This window comes from Eptatretus burgeri, chromosome 10 (assembly GCF_056783735.1).
Source record: "Eptatretus burgeri isolate ZD-2024b chromosome 10, Ebu_testis_v1, whole genome shotgun sequence".
In the NCBI taxonomy this organism is placed as follows: Eukaryota; Metazoa; Chordata; class Myxini; order Myxiniformes; family Myxinidae; genus Eptatretus; species Eptatretus burgeri.
The window spans coordinates 4668781-4691481 of NC_140970.1; the positions used below are offsets into that span (position 1 = coordinate 4668781).

The following is a 22701-nucleotide window of genomic DNA, read 5'->3' on the forward strand; positions in this document are numbered from 1 at the left end:
AAAGTGAAGTCCATTTCGGAGGCTCGCTATCGCCGGCATTGTGAGAAAAAATCCTCTAAGTATCCCTCGGATGGACGTTAAAGTAGGTATGCTGTCTTCATTAGTCTGTGAATGTTATGTTGATGGCTCTTCGTCTGAGTCCTCCGTAGACAAGTGCGGACTGGCTGTCTGGTGCTCTTTGAACACACAGTCGTGCAAGGCGTATCACACGAACACTCCTTGGCACATTTGTCTGCCAAGGTCAGCTGCCAGCACGAATATCAGAAAGCAAAAAAAAAACATCTCTGGTTGCTTTATTTGTGCCTCTATTTCTCAAATTTATTCATGAATCGTTTGATTTGATTAAAATAAATTATTTTTATTGTCACAATGATAGACCATAAAGCTGTTTAAGCGAGATTGGATGAATAATGCACTGAAAAGGTGGAGTTTTAACCTTATGACCATCAGAAGTAGCCAATCAACAGAAAGTGGGACCAGCTGGGAGCTCACAGCAGGTATCATGTCATGATGCTAACAGCAGTTTAAATATCCCATGCCTCCCCCACAACAGCGATATTTGGGAAAAGATGGGGAAGGTTCTACCGAGATCGCTACATGTGTGGACGGAGTGTTTTGAGCTGCAATTTAAATGCTATTCGCCTGATGACTCAACTTTGACAAATGATTTGACAAATTTCGTACACCGTTTTAAGAGAGAGGTTTAAACTGTATTTATTTGTTTTGATGAAGGAATGGATTTGTATTTAAAAGGTCAGAGAACGTGATTAGATGGCAAGTGTATGTGTGTTGGTTAAATTGTTGTTGATTGGGGAGCGCTTAACAGCACTGCCGTTTCACGGGTTATATCGCCGGCTCGTTCGGCACAGGTCTCGGGTCACGTGCCTCAGATCACGATATCAAAGTACCCCTGTGTCTTGCCCGTTGGGGATATACCCCAGCTACAGACTGGGTTTGATGAAAGACCGAGCGAAGTCTGCCGCAATCCGTAGCCAGTTTGGTTTTAAATACAAATCGAGCAATTGTTCTTCAGCGCGACACGAATAAATTCAGTGCGGACAAAGTCGGCCGAGGGTGTGGCTTCCCCGGTAGTTAGACGGCGTGGGTACTTAGGTAAATTGGAATTAGACAAGTGGACCCTACCTCACGCCATGGAAATATTGGCGACCACAGTCATTTAAGCTACTCGTCGACTCCGGAGTTATCCGGGGTGACGACCTTCCATTCCGGTGTTCGGTGGGAGACAGCCCAACTGCTCCGTCTAGCGATCGTCCTCGCCACCGACCCCCGGCCCACAACAATATCACATGCAAACATTATCACGTGTATCACTTGTCCATCACTACAACACAGGTCAAAGCACATTGGTGTGCTGTTGTGAGGTTTCACGTCGTTACATTAAATAACAGGAGTAATTAAATAAGAAAGTCCTTCATTGTAGTCACAAGCTCGTTTACCTTGCCCGTTTACCTGTGGCGGAACTCAGTTTAGCCTCCGTCTCAGCATCACGCTGTTCGATATATTGCTTGCACGCCTCTGGCCCCCGGGTCATCTCACAATGGGAATGTACCTAACAGTGCCTCTTCATTTCCTTCCTTTACAGCCTCCAACGTGGACCTTCTGGATCGAGTCTACACTCCGACCCTGTCACCAAGAGGAGCCCTCTCTTTGCGTTGTGTCTGCACTCCCTTCTCTCCATGCTTTCCTTAATCTCCTCTTTAAGTACTCCTCTGGCTCCTCGTTGATCCTCTTCATTTCCCTCCAGAACTTTCCTCAGGTGATTCAAACAATCCCGATCAAACTTACCATTCTCAGGGAAAGGCAATTTACTGTTCATAGTCCAAATGCACTAATTTGCAATGTCTCTCACAAAATCAGGTCCGTATTTATCAAACGTATATCTCGCGCACGTTCCTCTCCATGGCCTGGGGCAGGTTGCTTCGGTATACACAATCTCATCACTCTTTCCAACAGCATTTCCCATCTTTCAAACTGTTCCCAGGTCACAAATACCACATAATATGCACTTCATAACCTCAATCCACATAACACATAACAATCACACTACACAGCGAGCTGGGTCTCGAACCCCTCTCTTTGCGGAGGTGGTATTCCAACCCTCCTCCTTTTGGCCAGAGGGGCTTGGCCTTTTCCTCAATGCCTCTGCTGTACCCAGTACAGCACCGTGAGCCTAGTACCGCACTCGCTCAAGGTACGGCGAAGACTAGAGCTTCCCGTGAAGAGATCCCTGATCTCTGTTCAGCCCCGAAGGCTTAAGCCGTCTCAAACCGCAGGATCCTCGGCTTGATTCTCCAGGATCTCCAGGATTCAGGATATTGATTCTCCAGGATCCTCGGAGAATCAATAAAAATTCTCTGACATGTACTTTCATTTGTCGATGGATGTTACCCGCTTAGAACAGGCCCGCCGCCAGGGATGGCATCTCGTTGGCATTCGCCATCCCTCCGAACCATGGACTGCCTCCAGAGATTTAGTACATCCGAGTTCACGGCACCAATTGTTGTGGAATTTTGTTGTTAACCGACCTGCTGTAAATCCTGTTACTCAGATTTGTAAGAAACAATTAAGTCACTGTCCACAACGAAAAGTACATTTGATCAGAGAACATTTATTTCATGGTACCACGGAGTCCAAATCACTGAGATGGTAAATATCCACAATGATTTGCACTAAGCTAAGATTACATTTCCTGGCATGTATATGCTTTTGTAGGAGTGGAGGGGGTTGATAAGCATTAGGCAAAATAACTCAAACTGCAATACATGTCCACTTGGTGAAAGAGAATGACATAATCATGGCAAAAGTTGAAGTGTTATCAACCAAGTCACCTTGTTTCATAGCAAGACATTCCTTTGATCAATATATAGGTCAAAAGACTCTTGGGTAAAAGGAAACATAACTGACAGCCGATTCGACTTATAGCATAAAAATGAAATTTATAAAGCACCTGCAACAACTATAATTGAAAGTACATGAATATAATTACTTTTTCTTCCACAATGTAATCTCCGGGACAACAGCAGGGCATCAGATTCGACGTGTAGAGCAACCAATGTATGGCGGGGTGAAGTTGGTTCTTTGTCATCAGGGGTAACCGAGTCACTTGTGGGCTCTAGTTAAAGAGAAACAGACAACGATGAATTGGATAAACTGTGTTTATTACACTTGCACCTGCCTGTTCACCACACTCCTTGTTCTGGTTACGGTCACAATCCAATGTAATGGCTTAAATGGCACAACCTAGCGTACTGTATGACCACAAGTTTTCCGAGCCAATACAGTGTCAAAACAGCTTAATCATCTGCAGAGCACAGTGCTATCACATGGATGGCACATCAGGCTCTAAACCATCCTATAAAGGAAACGGAAACATCCATTTCGTGATATGCATAGAATAGCCAGTGCTGCCACTAAACTGTCACAATGTAACGTCACCTGTTACCTGAAGTCATTACATGCGCTAGTGATGTTTGGGATATTATCAGTCCATGTAACATTAAGTAATCAACGAATTATATCACCCAAATCAGAAACCCCTAATTCCATGTTATACAATACATGATATGGTGACTGTACTTCACACACACATCCATCAACCAAGATTTGTTATGTATCTCAGCATGGAGGAATGATGTCTGAACCATGGCAATCAACATAACCACAACAAACTGGATCCCTGGTGCAAAAAGCACCTCGAGTCACAAAAACGATCATCAACTGACACATCTTGAGTAAAGCAATATTACATATGATTGCCATTATTATAAAAGAAACGTAGTGTCCATTACTTTAAACTCGATGCCAGCATTGCCAACCTTGTTCACATATATTAAACAGAGCCATAACTCTTTACTATGAAGCAATACACACGATATGCAACACATACAAAACTTGGTGACATGAGTCAGCCTCTGATATAAGTTCAAAGACTCGTCTCTAACAGGGTTTGGCACATAATGGTAATGGACTGATTTCACCATTCAGTGTACAATGTCTTTCAAACACTGAGATCACATGGTTTGGATTGTATTTTGCAGCCTCTTACAACCTTTTGACAATTCACTCAAGAGTAACTAAATTACAAACTAACATCAATAAATCATATTTGTATGAATCCAAAGAGACTCACCGACCAGCTTCTGGAGGTCGATGGTGTTACCAGGACCGGCAATCCCCTTAAAGTCGGAGAAAAAAAAATTTCACCACGAATGGTCTGAGACCACAAGGAAATCTGTGAGAACTCTCCATCCGTGCAGTTGCGTCAGTCAGCAGAGTCTATCCGCCGGAGATCACTTTATATCCCTAATTCAATGCAAATTTTGGCGATGAGCATTCACACAAGATGGCTTCCTTCTTCAAAACCGTGCACCAGAAGTCCAAACATAATAACGAAGTTTGTTATAAAAAAGATTCCTATGGACTTGATCAATCCATTATTATACATCTCATGGACTATCCTGGAGTGCTTTGTTAAAAATAACTAAACAACCCCTTGATTTTCTCTGGAATGTAGATATGCTCTTGATTGAGAAGCCTAAAAGAGGAGGAATTTCACAAGTTTGTTCAAAGAGATATGCTAAGGCAAATAAATATCTTCCAGACTTCTTACCTGATAAGCCCACATCTTACTTCATGTACTTTGATGCTAATAACTTGAAGGCTGGGCAATGTCTGAATCTCAACCCGATGGTAATTTTAAATGGATGAAAGAATATAATACAAGTACAAATCTATCTGAGATGATATCTCCACAAGTAAAGAAGATTTAGATAAACGGGATTATGTGTATTATTTTGATAGAGATTTCAACTGTCTGAGAAAACTTTACAACAAACATGGAGACCTTCTGTATGGAGTTGAAAAAGAGGTCCCCGATCAAGAGTTATTTGGTGGTTATCAACAACATTTCTTCAGTTCTTGAAATGAGTTTAAATATATTCCTACAATTAAATTATTAACAACATTGTTTGATAAAGAGAAGTATGTTTTACATCAAAGAAATCTAAAGCAATTTAAAGAAGCAGGACTACAAGTTAAAAAGGTACAAAGAGCACTAAAGTTTAGTTAAAGTCATTGGTAAATATATTGATTATAATACGAGTATGAGAACAAAGGCTAATAATGATTTTGAGAAGGACTTTTACAAGTTGATGAATAATTCTGTATTTGGTAAAACAATGGAAAATATATGGAATAGACAAATTGTAAGACTTGCGACGATTTGGGAGCAGGTGGAGAAGTTGATGAATAAACCAAGTTTTAAAAGAGTAGAAATATTTGCAGATAATTTTTGTGTTGTTAATTTGAATAAAGAGAGTATAAAGATGGATAAAGCAATTCATGTGGGAACATCTGTTTTAGATCTTTCAAAGTATTTCATGAATGAATACTTTTATTATAATCTAAAGAAAAGAAATGGTGAGAATATTGTATTGCTGTCGGCCTGTATGGATACAGATAGCTTCATACTCGAGATAACAACAGATGATGTTTATAAGAATATGAAAGAAGTTGAAGATATTTGTGATACAAGTAATTATGATCCTAATAACCCTCTCTTTTCAAATAGGAATAAAAAGGTTATTGGTAAATTTAAAGATGAATTAGGTGAAAAGATACTAAGTGAATTTGTAGGTGTTAGATGGAAGGCATATGCTTATACAGTAAATACTTAACGTGAGGATTAAATGAATTCAAATGTGAAAATAAATGTAAAGGTCTGAAGAAGAGTGTATTAAAAGAGACCATGAACTTTCAACATCACCTTGAATGTATATGGAAGGGAAATTATGTTAAAAGAGAGATGAATCTTCTTCAAAATCATAAACATGAAATATTCTCAGAGACTGTGAGTAAGAAAGCTCTAACAGCATTTTATGATGAACGCTATTTAATGAGTGATAAAATAAATACATTACTTTATTGGTTTAAAGTATAAGTATTAATAAAGATGGGGTTGATGCTTTTAACGGGCTACTGTCACCTTTTTTAAACTGATGAATAAATTAAGTTATTCCTGAAAATAAAACATAAACAAATATTTGCAGGATCTCCATTTGACGACTCAATTTGGTTAAAGAAATGATCATATGAAAGGAAGGCGAAGCACCAGCCCCGCAGGGGAGTAGTGTCAAAAGTGAGGTGTTTGACGAAGTAATGTTTCAGTTTGAAAAGGAGAAGTATGAGTGAGCGTAATCGAGCAAATATTGCGACTTTGAGAAATGGGACACATTACTGCATCAAACCCTCCCTTTCGATGCTGTTCACATTTGCTTGGAAATACACGATTTATTGATACTCTATATTTTGGTTATCATTTTCACATTGAACTTACAGGACAGTTGAGTCATTAATCACACCACAAGCTTTTCCCAAACAGTTTGTTCTTATGAACAAACATGGCTGTGGTCTCGGATCGTTTACCTCAGGTGTCCTGTTTTTTTCATAAACGATCAACAACCCACCTTTTTCCATCAGTGATCGACGCTCTGTTCAGCGGCTCCATTGACACTAACCAGCTCTTCTTCATTTCGGGCTAAACAAAGAGGTGATGATTTCCCGTTAACGTTCTGTGCGTGCTTCATGTTTCCACTCGTTTGTTCCGGCAAATGGCCACTTTCTGGCATTCGTCCAGTGCCCCAAACATGGCGTCATAAACCAGGACTGTGTTAATTGGAGGTTGCATCTCGTTCGATAGTCGGGAGAGAATGAACGCGAGAATGGATGGTTGGAGGTCTCTTGCAGGAATGTGGCAATACAAGAAGCAAGCTGGATTTGGCTGAAGTCCTACTTGAGGCTCTGCCCACACTGGTCACCTATATTAGGACGGCAGGACCGCCCTGATGACAGTTGCAATGGCGGTTAGTGACAGCTGGACTGTTCCTGCTGGTTCTGCTCAGTCGGACTGGTTCTTGGCATTCCTAGTTCTTGTCGTTCCTGTTTCCCAGGAATGACGACGTGACATCGATTGGTATTCGAACCTATTTGCAGGTGGGTGCACGGTGACGAGGCAAAGCACTAACAACAGAAATGAGCCAAGCTGTGGAGAGCTAATTCAAAGAGTCAGACCAAGCCATGCTCACACATTTTGGTTTATTTTAGTAGACGCACGACGACTTCTGCCTTGGTAAGCCGAGTCCGGATTTCTTTTCCCCCTGAATGATCTGCTGGGTACCCACGTCTCTTGTTTAGTTGCTAAGTAAGGCATAGTGATAAGCATCTGCTCTTTGTCCATTTGTGATTGAAAATGCTCAGAACATTTGATTTGAATTCTCCCATTTAATCGACAAGGAAATAAAAGATCCTTCAGTTCATTTATTATCTTGCCAAAACGAAGTTTTTGCAAGATCTGTTACTTAGTAAGTTTTTTTTATCTTGCCAAAACGAAGTTTTTGCAAGATCTGTTACTTAGTCAGTTTTTTTGTTTGTTTGTCTGTAATCATTGGATTTTTCACCTTTATATCACTCTGTCGAGCACAATTCTCATCGGAAACTCTTGTAGGTACGCATATCGTAGTATTATTACAATACCCTTCAGCACACATAAAGGTCAAGGCCAAGGTCAAAGGTCAAGGTCACTTTGCGGTAAATCATGGAGGTCGACGAAACCCTTATTTTTTGAGTAATTTTAATCGAATCATCTCCAAACTTTATGGGAATGTAGTATATGGTCTGGCTCTCAGCTGATTAGTTTTTGGTGGCGATTGGCCTTGACCTTCATGATTAGCGCCTGAGGTCAAACATATTTGACCCCAAGGTCAAATTTTCAAGTTTTAGGAACCATATCGTGTAAGTAGGGTGAATATACTGGTTCTGGCTCACTTTTCCCCATGTAAATGAATGGGGGATTTTCAGCGATTCATTTTTTTTTTCCCTAAAAATAAACCCCCTTTTTATCCCAAGGTATATTTATTTGTCTCCCCTTTTAACCTGGGGACACTTTTTTTTTTTCAAATAATCCATGCAATAAGATAAAGATTTGTTCAAGTACTAAAGTGGTAATGTGATTTGTTAAAGGTGATTCGAAAGAAATATCTGAAACGTCTAAGCCTCGGGACACTCTTTATCAAATAACCGATGCATATTGTTTAGCTCACTCATTGAACCTATAAAGATTTGTTCATTCTCAAATTCCTTCAATAGTTTAATTTTCTTTGCACAATAATCCCCATCTAAAATATTGAAAAACAAAACATTTGAATCTTTATATTTTTTAAGATACCCCTTTTGTGCCATTACGAAATGATAAACTTCTCTTAATGATCTTGTTTGACCACCTCCTGAGCCACATATCATTTTGAGATAATAGTAAATTGTTTTTTCATTGTTCAATTGATAACCATCAAAGTTTTCAGTCCATTCAAGGATATTCATTTTTTTTCTTTACATCCTCTAACTTACTACTTTTTAAATTGATTTGCTTATTTGTTTTAGTTATTTTTTCAATTAGACTTATTTGATATTTTTCACATTCATTATGTTTTCCATTTATATACCAAGACTAAGATTTTCTCCACTCTTTAGTTTGATTAATACTTGGTTTGACCATTTATATATTGCAAAAAAAACACGGCGATAGCCCTTAAAAAACCCTAACCCATCTTCCCATCGTTAAAACACAATCTATTCTATTCACTCTATCATACAATATCCATATGGAACACAATCTATTCCATTATCTAAAATAAATCTCTTATCATCAAAGGCTCCTAATGCCTTTTTATTTACTTCTTCACTATATATGTTATGTTTATAACTTCTTATTGTATTCATTTTCCTATATTCTTCTTTCTTATTCATCAAACAATTATAATAATTTCTAAAAGTTATTGATTTCTTTATTACATATTTCTTTATTCCCTTTAACCTCTTATCAATCTGATCACCAGACTTATAAGCATATGCCTTTGCTCTCAATCCAATAAACTCACTCATTACTTTTCCACCCAACTCATCCTTAAACTTACCAATAACCTTTTCATTCTTTTTGGAAAATAACTCACTCTTCTTGCTGAAATTACTTGTATCATATACTCTAATATTTTTCTTCATATCTTTATAAACATCATCAGTTTTTATATCTAGGATAAAACTATCAGTGTCCACATACAACAATGAAACATTTTCACCATACTCTTTCTTTAAGTCATTATACAAATAATCACACATCAATATCTTTGATAAATCAAGAACTGCTGTTCCAATATAAATTGGTTTATCCATTACAATACTTTCCTTTTTCATAGGAATTGCAGAAAAGTTCTCTGAAAAAACCTCTTCTCTCTCAAAACTTGGTTTATTTATCAATCTCGAAGCTTCTTTCCAAGATGTTGCGAATCTAATGTTTTGCCTGTTTCTAACATTTTCCATAGTCTTTCCAAATACAGCATTATTCATTAATTTATAAAAGTCCCCTTCAAATTTTACTTTTGTATTTGCTCTCATATCTGTATTGAATTGAATATACTTTTTCACCCAAGGACTTTGTTTAAATTTTAAAACTCTATGAATTTTAGCAATCTCAATCCTTCTCTCAAAAACTGTTTTAAGCTTCTCTGATGCAAAACATATCCCTCTTTATCATAGAATGTTGTTAATAACTTTTCTGTTGATTTGCCTTTAATATTAAAACTTTTATGATAATCACTGAACCATTCTTTCTTTGGGGTTTCTTTCTCACATGCAAAAGGAAGTCTTTATGCTTATTATGAAGATCACTCGGGTACCTCAAATCAACTTCAAAATAATAACCTTCTTCTTCGTCATTCAATTCCTCTTGAGAAGAAATAACAATATTCATCAAAGCCTTTTCATAATCCTTTTCTTCCATCCACTCTAATTTACCATAAGGCAGAGATTGAGACATTGCCCATCCATACAAATTATTAGCATCAAAATACATCAAATAATTACTATCTTTTTCACTATCATAATTGGGAAGATATTTATTATTTGCTTTAGCATATCTTTTTGAACATACTTGTGATATTCCACCTCTCTTGGACTTCTCAATCATCAAAAGCATATCAACATCACTGATTAAATCTATATCTTGTTTTGTCATTTTCAACATTGCACTCCAAGCTAAACCAGGAGCTGTGAAATAGTGGGCAGGATCTAATCCATAACAATTTTTATTATGACAGAGTGATCTAAAAGCTTCAAACACATCAGCTAACAATAAAACATCTGTTTTTAGATATAAATCATGATATTCTCCAAGGTTCTTTATCTTAAATATTTTCCATATTTCTTGTGCGTGTTTATATTCCTTATCACTTATCTCTTCTTCATAAAGGTTATTATAGAAACTTTCTTTTGATGGAAGTTGTGTTTCTTTAAATCTCATAAATGAATCCATATAATCATAAGGATAAATTCCCTTGTAAGAATTTTCTCTTTACTTTGAATTTCATTCCTTGATTGAATTTCCTCTCTCATAAGAATTCCTTCTTTAATCAGAATTTCATCTTTAATCTGAATTTCCTCTTTAGTTAGAATTTCATTCATTGTTCGAATTTTCTTTATAATTAGAATTTCATCTTCAGTTAGAATTTCTTCATTAATTTCCTCATTAATTCGAATTTCCTCTTCACTTTGAATTCTCTCTTTAATCTGAATTTCCTCTTTAGTGAGAATTTCCTCTTTTGGAAAGAATGAATTAAGATTTGGAAAAGAGTCCGTGGAGCTTAGATTTGATGCGAGGTAGGCTAGTGGTGTTCCCATAAACTTGTAAGAATCTAGAAACCTAATACGAGTTAAAGGTTTTGTGAATATCATTTTTGTAAATGAAATATACTTTTGACTTGTGTTTGTTATGGCAGAAATATTCCGTGGTGTTTTTGAAAGTTCATTTAAAAATAGATGTGTATCATAGTTGGCGCTGTTGTGAAGAAAGACTGGAATAAAAGAAGGTAATTTATAATTAAGATTACAACAGGAATGAGCGGGACCTCTATATTTACCAGTAAGATGACAATGATCCCTAACTTTAGACTCCTTAATTTCCCCCTCACAAATATGACAGATATTGTTCTTTCTAAATTCTAATTTTTCTTCTTTAGTTAATTTCATCGGTTCATTTGTTTCTTTCATTAATTTAGTGAGTCTTATACAATCCTTTTCTAATCGTTTTACAAACTCTTGTGAAGCTTTTTTTCCACTATAATGTTCAAGTTTGTTTTACTTTTCTCCAACAGATGATTTGATATAATAACAGAAACCACAAGGAATATGTTTTTGATATTTATTTGTATATGATTCTTTTGGATTAGGAGAAGCAGTATTTATCTTTTTAAGGATACATTCAAAATCAGCGTATATCACAAATGGGTGCATGATAGATTTATTATAATCTTCAAAAGAAATCTTTTCACCAGATTTAGGCATTGTAATTACAGCTGATTTATGATTACTACAATATTTTGAATGTTGTTCTAATCGTTCTTTTGTATGAAATGAATTAAGACATCGCTTACAAGGATATATTTTGTTTGCTGTTCTGAATACCTGAGAAGAGATTAATCTTGATAAATTATTGATGTATGTGTAATGTGAATTATTTCCAACACTAAAATATAAAAGATCAATGTGTGTTTCTTCATTTTTATAGTTGTTTGAAATTTTTATTATTTGAACTTTGTTTGTATCCGTTAATCCATATACATTAATAGAAAGATTATTCTTTTTCTCAAATTTAGGAATATCTGTTAGTGGCATTGGGAATTTAAAATCTTTAATGTCCAAGGTATTCTCATATTTCATATATTGTTTTACTCTTTCTGAATTACATTTTGGTGGATGAAAGTGAGCAAGAACAGACCAGAGAAAACATTTATTATCATTGTTCTTAATATTAACAACTGCCTTCTTTAGTTTTATTTCTTTTGGTAATTCAATATAAGAAGAAGCTTTAAGAGGGTTTGATTTTAGAATGTGTATATCTAAAAAGATGATTTTTTTAATATTGAATCCACTTCCTACCACTGTATTATCAACATCCTCCTCTTGTTTTGATAGTTCTTCATAAACCCCACTATTCAAAAAATCTTGAAATGATGTTATAAAATGAAGATCTGTTCTCATATAAGGAGTTTGTTCTTCATCTTGTCTTTTCATATTCATTTTCACTCCCATATAAAACATATTTTCACAACTCCCACATTTTCACTCCCATTTCATTTCTTTTAATGTCTTTTTAATAACTCTTTCAACATCAGGTTTCACTATTTCAATTGATTCAGCTATTGATGATGGACCGGGTTCTCCAAATTGAAAAATCCTTATTTTTATATGCCCTTTAAATGCCCCATCAGTGTTTTCAATATAATAGTCTCCCTTTACTTTAAACTCATTTTTCTTGTGTTTTTGTGATTGAAGATGTCTATTATAACTACTCTTCAAAACATCCTTTGAGCAGATATCACAATGTTTTTTTTCCAACTCAAGAGGAGATATTTTATGAAATAGATTAAATGTGTGTTTGTTGGTTCGGAGGTGTTTTCTATAATGTTGATATTTGTGATTACAAACATCGCAGTATGTTGTATTCACCATATTTATATAATAAATCTTTGCTTAAACTAAAATTTTCTTGATGAAAATTTCGTTTATTTTACAGGTGAATCTGTGCTTAAAACCATTTTATCCTCCAACTTTTTCACTTAATAAATACAATGTTTCAAGACACAAAAGACAAGTTTCAATCAATCTCTTCATTTGTTAAAGATACTGAGAAATATGTCAAGGACGTAAAATTGAACAAAGATAAATATAACAACTATTGGATAAAAACTATTATGGTAAATAATATGAGTTCTTCAATTTCCTTCAGTGGAAGGGCTTTTAGTATACCTGGTAGAACATCAATTAAAGTATCTCTAACAAAAGTTTCTCCTCTCCTTCTGGTAATATATTCAAAACTAGAAAAAGCAATGAAACAAGAAAAAGTATCAAAAAACAAAAACCTTATGGATGAAGCTTTAGAAAGAAAAGATAAGACCATCTGTAATATGCAAGGAGAAATTTGTATTTTTTTCAACAACCCTAAAGATGTAAATCCTGATGAAATAAAGGATGTTAATATATCAGGTGAAATGACATTTCGTTCAATAGTAGTTAATGATCATTTTAAAATTACCTTTAATATAAAAAATGTTGTCATTGAATCTGGTAATGAAAAAAAGTATATTGATATCGATGGTAATATTATTAAATATGAGTCAATATACAACTGAAAGTATAGATGAATTTCAGTTTGAGTAAAGTTTTACTTTATAAATATGCAAGACTTTCCTGATTCTCCATATGACAAATTTGAGAATTGTCCTGCGTGTGAAAGACGGGGATTAAACACAGAGTCAAAAGCCTATAAACAATGTATATTCTGTGATTATCTTCCAATTAATGATAATAAAGAATATAAAAAGGAAAATAATTCTTTTAGATTTACACCAAAAATGAATTACTTAACAAGATTGATTAGAGAAATAAATGTAAAGTATGAGGGTGATAACACACCTTTCCTTACAAGGGAAGAAACTGAATGTATAAGAGAAATGTTCAAAGGATTGTTGTTATATATTATTCATGGATGTAATTTTCAGGGAAATATCAACACAAGATATTGTATAAATAAAATAATGGATTATCTTGAAATTAAACCTGAACTTAGGATAAAATATAGAGTTTCTAAAAAAGCCAATAATAAATTAAATAACCTGTTTTCCAAATATATAAATGAATGATTTTTTACCCATTTGGGAAAATAAGATAAAATTTAACAACCATAAAAATCTCCCAAATTCATTAAGATGTCTCATAGTTGGTTCAAGTGGATGTGGAAAAACCTGCTTACTTTTAAAGATGCTCCTCACTCCCACCTTTTTAGATTATGATAATTTAATAATTTTCACAAAGTTGAGTTTTCAACCAGAGTATCAACTACTCTCACAAGGTTTTAATGCTGGTCTTCAAAAAGAAGATATAATCGGTTTATTTAAACGTCAAAAAAACCTAAATGATTATAACATTGAAGATATAATTCAACTATTTTGTGATACACAGAGATGTAAAAAGAAATCAAATCCTATAACTTGTATTCTTAGTGATAATACGGATGACATACCGTCTCCCCAAGATTTGGATAAATCAAAAAAGAACCTCGTTATCTTTGATGATTGTGTTAATGAGAGAAACCAAATGGTAATGGACAGCTACTACACAAGAGGGAGACATTCTTCTTGTAATTGTATTTATCTTAGTCAATCGTACTTTCAACTTCCTCGTCGTTCCATCAGAAACAATGCTAATACTTTTATTTTATTCAAGTTAAATTCAATAGATATCAATAATTTTTGGAGAGATAATTGTTCTACATTATGTAGTAAAAAGAAATTTGAGGATTACATGAAGCACACGACTGAAAAATATAAATATATTGTTGTGAAACAAGATGAGATATTAAGGGATATATTTTTTGTTTTATAAACAATTACATATATAAATGACAACTATTATTGTAAATCTTGTGGGTAAATCTGCTTCTGGAAAAAACTTTCATAAATCAAGGTTCTTGTGTAGTACAAATGAGAATATTGTAAATTTACTTAAAAAACACCCTGTGATACGCATTGTATCAACAACAACTAGAGCAATAAGACCTGGAGAAGTAAAAGGTGAAGATTATCACTATATTTCAGTGGAGGAACATATGCGATTGAGGAATGAAGGTCAAATATTTGAGGAGGTTTCTCTTGGTACAACAAAATATTCACATTGCAAGAGTGAGTTAAGGAAACTAAAATCTGGTGGTCTTGGGATATTAGAAACTAATCCAGAAGGAACGAGACAAATTATTAAACATCTGAGCGGAGTGAAGATTTTATCATTCGGTTTTGATGTTGATGAAGAAACTCAACGCAAACGTATGAAAAGCAGAGATGCAAGTATTAGTGAAGAAGAAATTACAACTCGCATCAATGTTAATAAAGAATTTTATGAAATATTTAAAGAAAAGGATTTATTTGAACACATCTACTTGAATGATGAAGAAAAGGAAAATTTCCCTGTTGATCTTTACAATTCATTAAATGATATTTTACAATAAATAAATGGATGCAAAAGAAAGAGCAAGAAGATTTAAGGAACATCAAGAGTTGGTTTCAAAAGTTGTAAAACAGCAGGAAGACATAAAGAAGAAACGCAGACAGAAACTAACGGGCGAAGAAGCATTTGAAAGAAAACAAGAGAAATTTTTTAAACCACTTTTAAAAACTTCCCAAGAAAAAATGAAAGATGTTTCCACAGTTCCCACAGTAGAATATACTCCTAAAAAACTTCAAATGTTAAAAGATTTTGATCAAATGACGGAGGAAGAATTAGAGCATTTAGGAGAATTAAAGGTATATGATGATGAAGGTTTATTTCAATAACTGGAAGAGATTAATCGACCCCCTGATTATATTGTGAATGCTCTTCAAAACAATGAATATTCAGCGGATTCAAAAACCAAAGCAGGACTCATTCCAACAGAACAACCAGCAATATTTCATCTTGTTCAAGAAAAGGTATTGATATTTAATGATGAATTAAGGTTCTTAGGTTCTGCTCAACCCCCTGTTAAACTAACTCCGAGATTAATGTTTCTTCTCACAAAAGATGGAAGACAAGGTTCAACTGTGAGGGATGAATCAAAGTATATTGATAAACCATTGGATATGAAAAATAATGATGATAGAGTATATATTGATCTGCTGAACACTCTAAATTATAAGGTTATTCTTTCTGGTAAAAGTAGGAAGAATGAGAAGGAGAAACACATTATTCAAGCTTTAAGTATCCTTGGTTCAGGTATTAGTTTTCTTCCAAATGACCCATCGCAATTAGTTAATAGACTGTTATTGTTGTTAGGTAGTAAGAAGGCTGGAAATAACAATTGTTTTAATGAAGCATCAGCCATTTTAGACCAGTTGATGAACATGAAAATAATTAATAAATCTCAATATAAAGACATTTTATCTCATATTAAATAAGATGAGAAGCACAATCCTGAGTTTTAATTTCACAACAAGCGAGCACACATCTTCATTCCCATACCCACTACAACTTAACCCAACAAAAGAATATGAGGCATCTTTATTGTCCATGGAAACTTATAATACCTTATTTAATATAACTGATAAAAATGACAAGTTTAGTTATAATCCCGGAAGTGGATACAAAACGATAACGGTCTCACCCGGAGCATATGAGATTTCTCAAATATCTTCCGAAATTGCTCGTCTTATGAAAGAACAGGGTGATGAACCAAAAAATATTGTTATAGACATTCAAAAACATACTTCAAAATCAACGATTAAAGTTAAAAATAACTACAAGGTTGATTTCACAATTGATAATTCATTTAGAGAGTTATTGGGTTTCTCCTCAAAAAAGATTGAAACTAATGGGACGTTTTACAGTGATAATGTCATTCAAATATCCTCAGGAATAAATTCGGTGTTAATTCACCGTGATTTGATTGATGGTGCTTATAATGATGGAAAAAAAACAAATGCAATATTTTCATTCAGCGCATACTCAACCCCAATTGGTTATAAATTCAATATGGAACCCAAAAATTCGGTTTATCTCCCTGTGTCAGGAAAAACCATACACAGAGTAAATTTTAGGATAACCGACCAAGATAATCGTATGATTTCTTTTAATGGAGAAGTTATATCCATCAGAATTCACCTACGTGAAGTTTTCCAATAAATAAATATGATGGTTATTGTGAGGAAACGCGAGTTGGGAAAATATAAAATAATTACAGGGGATGGGATGTTCCTTTCCCCAGACTACAAGGGTGAAGGTATGTATCTTGGTAGAGGATACTATAAACCTAAGAGACAAAGGGGTGTTGGACATCAATTTAGAGGAGATGGGATAATTGATACTCTTATGGGTATTGGTTCAACTATTCTAAAACATAAAGATCTAATTGGTTCAACTGCTTCTGCTGTGGGAAATGTAGCAGGTGCTGTAAAGAGCATAAAAGACGCCCAGAAGGAATCTCATAAATTACAAGCAATAAAAGAAATTAAGAAAGGCAAAACTCAGTTGTCCCCCCAAGAACGACAGAAAATAATTCGAATACTTGGATCAGGGTTTCAAAAGTTTTACATCTTTTTTTCCTAAATAAATACAAGTATGGAAGCAATTGATAGTATCTATGATTTGGATGATACTATTATTATCTCAAACTCCACTAAAAAAGAAGATTACTTCAAGGTAAATGCAATAACTGGAACAGACTGGAATACGAATGGTACAAAAAGTTTTGAAATAAATAATCAACAAACCTATTTGAATCTCTCCGAAAGTTTCTTGTTGTGTAAATTTAAATTCACTAAAGCTGGGAATAACACAAACGCTACACTTGTAAATGATTTCTTCTGGAAAATGTTTGATAGTGTGCATTTGTATATTGGAACACAAGAAGTTGAAGCGGTTGATTATGTCTCTGCTGTATCTGAAATGATGAAATTTACACTCTATACATTCAGTGATAGAATGGGAAAGGGGTCTGTCGAAGGTTTTATTCCTGATATGTCAACGGGAACAAACACAGACCCTGGATATACTCAAAGGAAAGGAGCGTATAATGATGATACAAAAGCAGAAAATAGTTTTACTGTGGCAGTTCCTCTTAAAGGTATATTTGGATTTTGTGATCATGATAAAGTTCTATATGGTCTTAAAATTAGATTTCAACTACAAAGGAATGATAATGAAAATAGATTGCTTTTTGGTGTTGGTAGTGCTTTTGGTGAACAGAATAAATTTGTAATTGAGGAAATGAGTTGGTATATCAGTGAATATACTCCTAATCTTAAAACAGAAGAGATGTTGAATCGAAGACTTAACTCAAAGAAACCACTCAGTGTATCATACCTCAAAAGAAGATGTCAACACGTTGAACTCAACCAAATAAAACCACTTACACGTGGAATTTGGGTGTTCTGGAAGGAAAGCCACGATATCTGTGGATCATTTTTAAAAAGCCAGATGGTGATACTGCGACTGATAAGAATAATGCATTGAGTGATAATGCCAAGGTGAAACAACTTCGCGTTTCTCTAGATGGAACATTTTATCCACGAGATAGATTGGAAATTAATTGGGAAAAAAATGATTTTGCTGAAGCATACAAGTCTTACCAAAAGGTGTGTGAAAGTAATGGAAATAAAGAACCTATTTTGGATATGACAGCATTTAAAAGTTTGTATACAATCTATGCGTTTGACCTGAGTGCTCAAAAGGAAACTATAAAGTCTAATTGAGTGGATACTTCCCTATACATTGAAAGAGGAGAGAGTGAAGAAGTTGATACATATTGTTTGCTTTTGGAAGAAACAGAATTACAGATTAATACAGATAATGGTGTGATGATTAGTCTCACATAATTTTTTGTTAAATAAATGAGTGGAAAAGTACCAACTGGGGTATATGTTAATCAAATCAATCTTCATAAACTATCATCTTGTGTTCAAAATCAAAAGCCTTGTACGATTAACGTTAATACAATTCAGAGAAAAGGAGCAGTAAGAATTGATGTTTTGCTCACAAGAGAACAGGTTAAAATCTTGAATGACACTGGCTCACTTAAAATTAAAATGACAAAACCAATGTTGAAAAAATATTCAATAAGAGAGACGAGTGGAGGATTTCTCCCATTTCGAATTCCTTTATTTGCTGGTTTAAGTGCGGTTGGAGCATTGACGGGTGGTATTTCAACAGCGGTGAAAACTGCCAACGAAAGGAAGGCTCAACTCCAGGCTCAAAAATAATTGGAAAGACATAACAAAGAGTTGGAGAAACAAATTAGTGGAAGTGGTGTAATTGTAGATTTCGCTGAAAAACTTGAAGGTCTGCCTGATAAAGCGAGATTGTTAGTTGGAGATATGCTTTCTTCTATAGCACAAGCAGGTGTAAAATTAACAAAAAGAGGTAATGGATTATATCTTTCTCATAAATAAATGAGCATTGATGAGTGGTTTAAAGAATTTGGAAAGAATACAACATCAAATTTACAACTTGTCAAATATTGTAAGAAATTAAAAATTCATAATGTGGTTATTTTAATGAGAGATGAATTAACAAATGTGTCGAAACATACAAAGAATATTATTATGAACTTAGAAGATAATAATGGGAACGGTTCCCATTGGGTTTGTATTTTTAATAGTCAAGACAAATATTATTTTGATAGTTTTGGTCTTCCACCACCTGTTGAAGTCATAAAATTCTTACAGAATGGTGTTTATCAAACATTTCAAGTCCAATAATTAAATTCCAAGTGTTGTGGTCAATTATGTCTATATGTGTTATTTCAACTCAACAAAAATAAAAAATTTGATGACATTATTTTTAATCTAATATAAATGCCATCACGCCAGTTGGCTAGGTGTGGGTACCTCTCTCACCTGCCATGGCACCTCAGCAAAATCTTTTTGCGACTCATTGGGATTGACTCAATCGGTCAACTTCCCGACCTGGATCTCAACCAATGGTACTCCATCTCTTCTGGATCTGATTTTGACAAATTTCCCTGACAATATCTGCTGCTCTTCCTTCGCTCCAATTGGTTCTTCTGACCACGTCCTTGTCAAAGTGGACATCTCTCTGGCTGTTATCAGAGAACCACCTCACCACCGTCGAGTCTGGCATTTCACTCAAGCCGACTGGCAGGGTCTCCGAGCAGCCATCAAACTTACAGACTGGTGTCCTATCACTACTTTCTCAAACATCAACTCATCCTGGGAATTCTTTCAAAGAAACTTGCTCTCCCTCATGCACAGATTTATCCCCTCTCGTGTTCAGTTGTCTTACCCTTCCTCCCGCCCTTGGTTTACTGAAGCTTGTGGCGAGGCAGTTGTCCTGAAACAACTTGCCTTTGCCTCATGGAAAGCAAACCCAACTGAGGGCAATCTCAGTTCTTTCCACAAAGCTCGGAACAAGTGTGTATCTACCCTCAGGAGAGCCAGAAAACAACATCTTTCTCATCTCAAGTCTGAACTCTCAAACCTCTCTCCCTCCTCAAAATCCTGGTGGCATTTAATCAAATCTGTTTCTGGTGTATGTTCCCCCTCCATCCCCTCCCTTACCTCAAATGGCCGCACTGCTGATTCCACACGTGATAAAGCTGAATGTCTAAACTCGGTGTTTGCAGCTAAATCTTGTGTCCTAAACCCATCACTATCTCTACCCACTTTACCCAGTCGCACCCAACTGTCCCTGGACTCTGTATCCTTTTCTCCTGACAAGGTGGAGAGCTTGCTTTCAAACCTCGAGTCAGATTCTGCAACCGGTCCAGATGGCATCAGCCCACGTGTCCTCAAAGCCTGCTCTTCTGCTCTTGCTCACCCTCTCTCTGTTCTATTCACCCTCTCATTTGCCCAAGGTCATCTGCCATCTGCTTGGAAATCTGCTAACATCACTGCCCTGCATAAAAAGGTGCAAAAACAGATCCCTGTAACTACAGACCAATCAGCCTTCTCCCAATCATCAGCAAGGTGATGGAATCCATCATCGCTTCAGACATGAAATCCTTCCTCTTCTCCAATGGCTTGATTTCCAATCATCAATTTGGTTTCAGACCAGGTCACTCTACCCTGGATATGCTGCTTCTGCTCTCCCATCAATGGATGGAGGTCCTCAATGCCAGACAGGAAATCCGAGCCGTATCCCTGGACATATCACGTGCTTTTGACACAGTCTGGCACCCTGCCCTACTCACCAAACTCTCTTCCCATGGTATTCAAGGCCATCTCCACTCATGGCTCGCAGACTTCCTCTCCCGTCGCAGTCAACGTGTGGCCCTAAATGGAGTTCTTTCATCCCCTCTTCCTGTGCAGGCTGGAGTTCCTCAAGGTAGCGTTCTGGGCCCTGTTCTTTTTCTGGTTTTCATCAATGATCTCTCGGACTCTCTAGAAAATCCTCTATTTCTCTTTGCCGATGACTCCACCCTCTGCCGTACCATCTGTCATCCCTCAGACCGGCAAGCAGCAGCTTCTTCGCTCACTGCAGATCTGGATAAAATCACAAACTGGTCCAACACGTGGAACATGTCTTTCAATCCAGACAAATCTCACACTCTCACCATGTCTCTTCGAAAGGACCGTTTACAAAACCCCCCCATCCACTTTCTCAACAATCCTCTGGAAGAAGTCTTTTCTTTCAAGCTTCTAGGTCTCACTATCTGCCATGACCTTTCCTGGGAAAGTCACATTTCCAACCTCGCCTCAAAAGCCAGTCGCCGACTGGGAATCCTCCGTCGTGCTAAGTCCTTCTTCGGCCCTCTTGAGCTCCTGACTACTTACAAAGCTTTTGTTCGTAGCCTGATGGAGTACTGCTCTCCCCTTTGGGCTGGTGCTCCTGCCTCCCACCTTTCTCGGCTTCAGGCTGTCGAAACCAGGGCATTTAACATCATCGGCATCTCCCGCAATGAAGCTGAGTCTTTGGGCCTCTCACTCAATCACCGCAGGTTGGTCGGTGGTCTTTCTGTCTTCTACCGACTCCTCTCCAGCCTTGCCCCCCCCCCCTGCTCTCTCTGAGATTTGTCCCCACCACATTTCCACAGGGCGCTCAAGGTCCGCCAACAACCCCCTTCTGGTAAAACTACCAAAATCACGAATCACTGCTCATCTTCACTCTTTCATTCCTCTTTTTTCCCGCCTTTGGAATAAACTTCCTCACTCTATTCTTTCCCATTCTTCCCTCCAGGCTTTCAAAACAGCTGTTCACCACAAACTCTTATCTTCCCCCATCCAAATCCTCGATCTTTTCTACCCCCGATAATCCATCCAAGCCCACTTCCTTCATTTCTCCTGCTTTCCTTCCTGAAAGTCCCCGAAATGTCCATCTTCTCTTCGCCATGTTCCCCGTCCCATCCCCATCCCTCTCCCTTCCACAGTTCACCTAATGTGTCTGTTCCCCACTGTTTTGTCCCTTCCACTCCCGCCCCTCTTGTCTCATGCCTCCTTGCTGTGAGTTGTGTGTTAGCTCTCATACGAGCCTCGACCAAGGTATACAAAAAAAAAAAAATGACTTATGTTGGTAAAGATGGTTCTATCTTTGGTGTATCTCAAGAACTGGATATTGATTTATCAAATTATTACACAAAGGCACAGGCTGAACGACATAAATATAATATAACCAAAAATATTAACATGAAAAATGCTTATAAATTAAAAAATTATCCAAGCCCGACTGACGCGAATGACTTGGTGAGATTAAGCGATTTATCACAATATATATCTTTAAATAAAACGGCCGTGTATTCCAAAGATACAGAAGTGTTGCTATTATCTCCAGGTCATACAGAATTCACAGTTCGAATTAAAATAAATTTTTATAAAGAAGGGCGTATCGTTTGTATGAGAATAGAACAATGGGGGTATGATATGAATGATTTAGGGTATAATTGGTCATTTAAAATTAACCTCGAAGACCTGGAACAATTAAATCAGTCTCGTAAGGAAGAATATTATCCACTTGGTATCGAGAATGAGTTTTGTGGGGCCACGATTGGTAAACAACAAATAAAAGAATTTAATAAGGGTAAATATAATAATGGTTTTGCCCTTGTTTATATCAGGAAAACAGAAAAAAACAGGATTATATATAATAAGTAAGGAA

The 22701-nt window shown here is 36.1% G+C and overlaps 1 long non-coding RNA gene across 1 annotated transcript in view; it reads right to left on the reverse strand.

Annotated features, from left to right (window-relative positions):
• Positions 1-2626: 2626 nt before the first annotated feature.
• LOC147017858 (uncharacterized) overlaps positions 2627-22701 on the reverse strand; it is a 129495-nt gene continuing 109420 nt past the window's right edge. The window contains exon 3 of the long non-coding RNA XR_015062171.1: positions 2627-3133. This is a non-coding gene — a long non-coding RNA (uncharacterized LOC147017858). The remainder of the gene's footprint in view (positions 3134-22701) is intronic.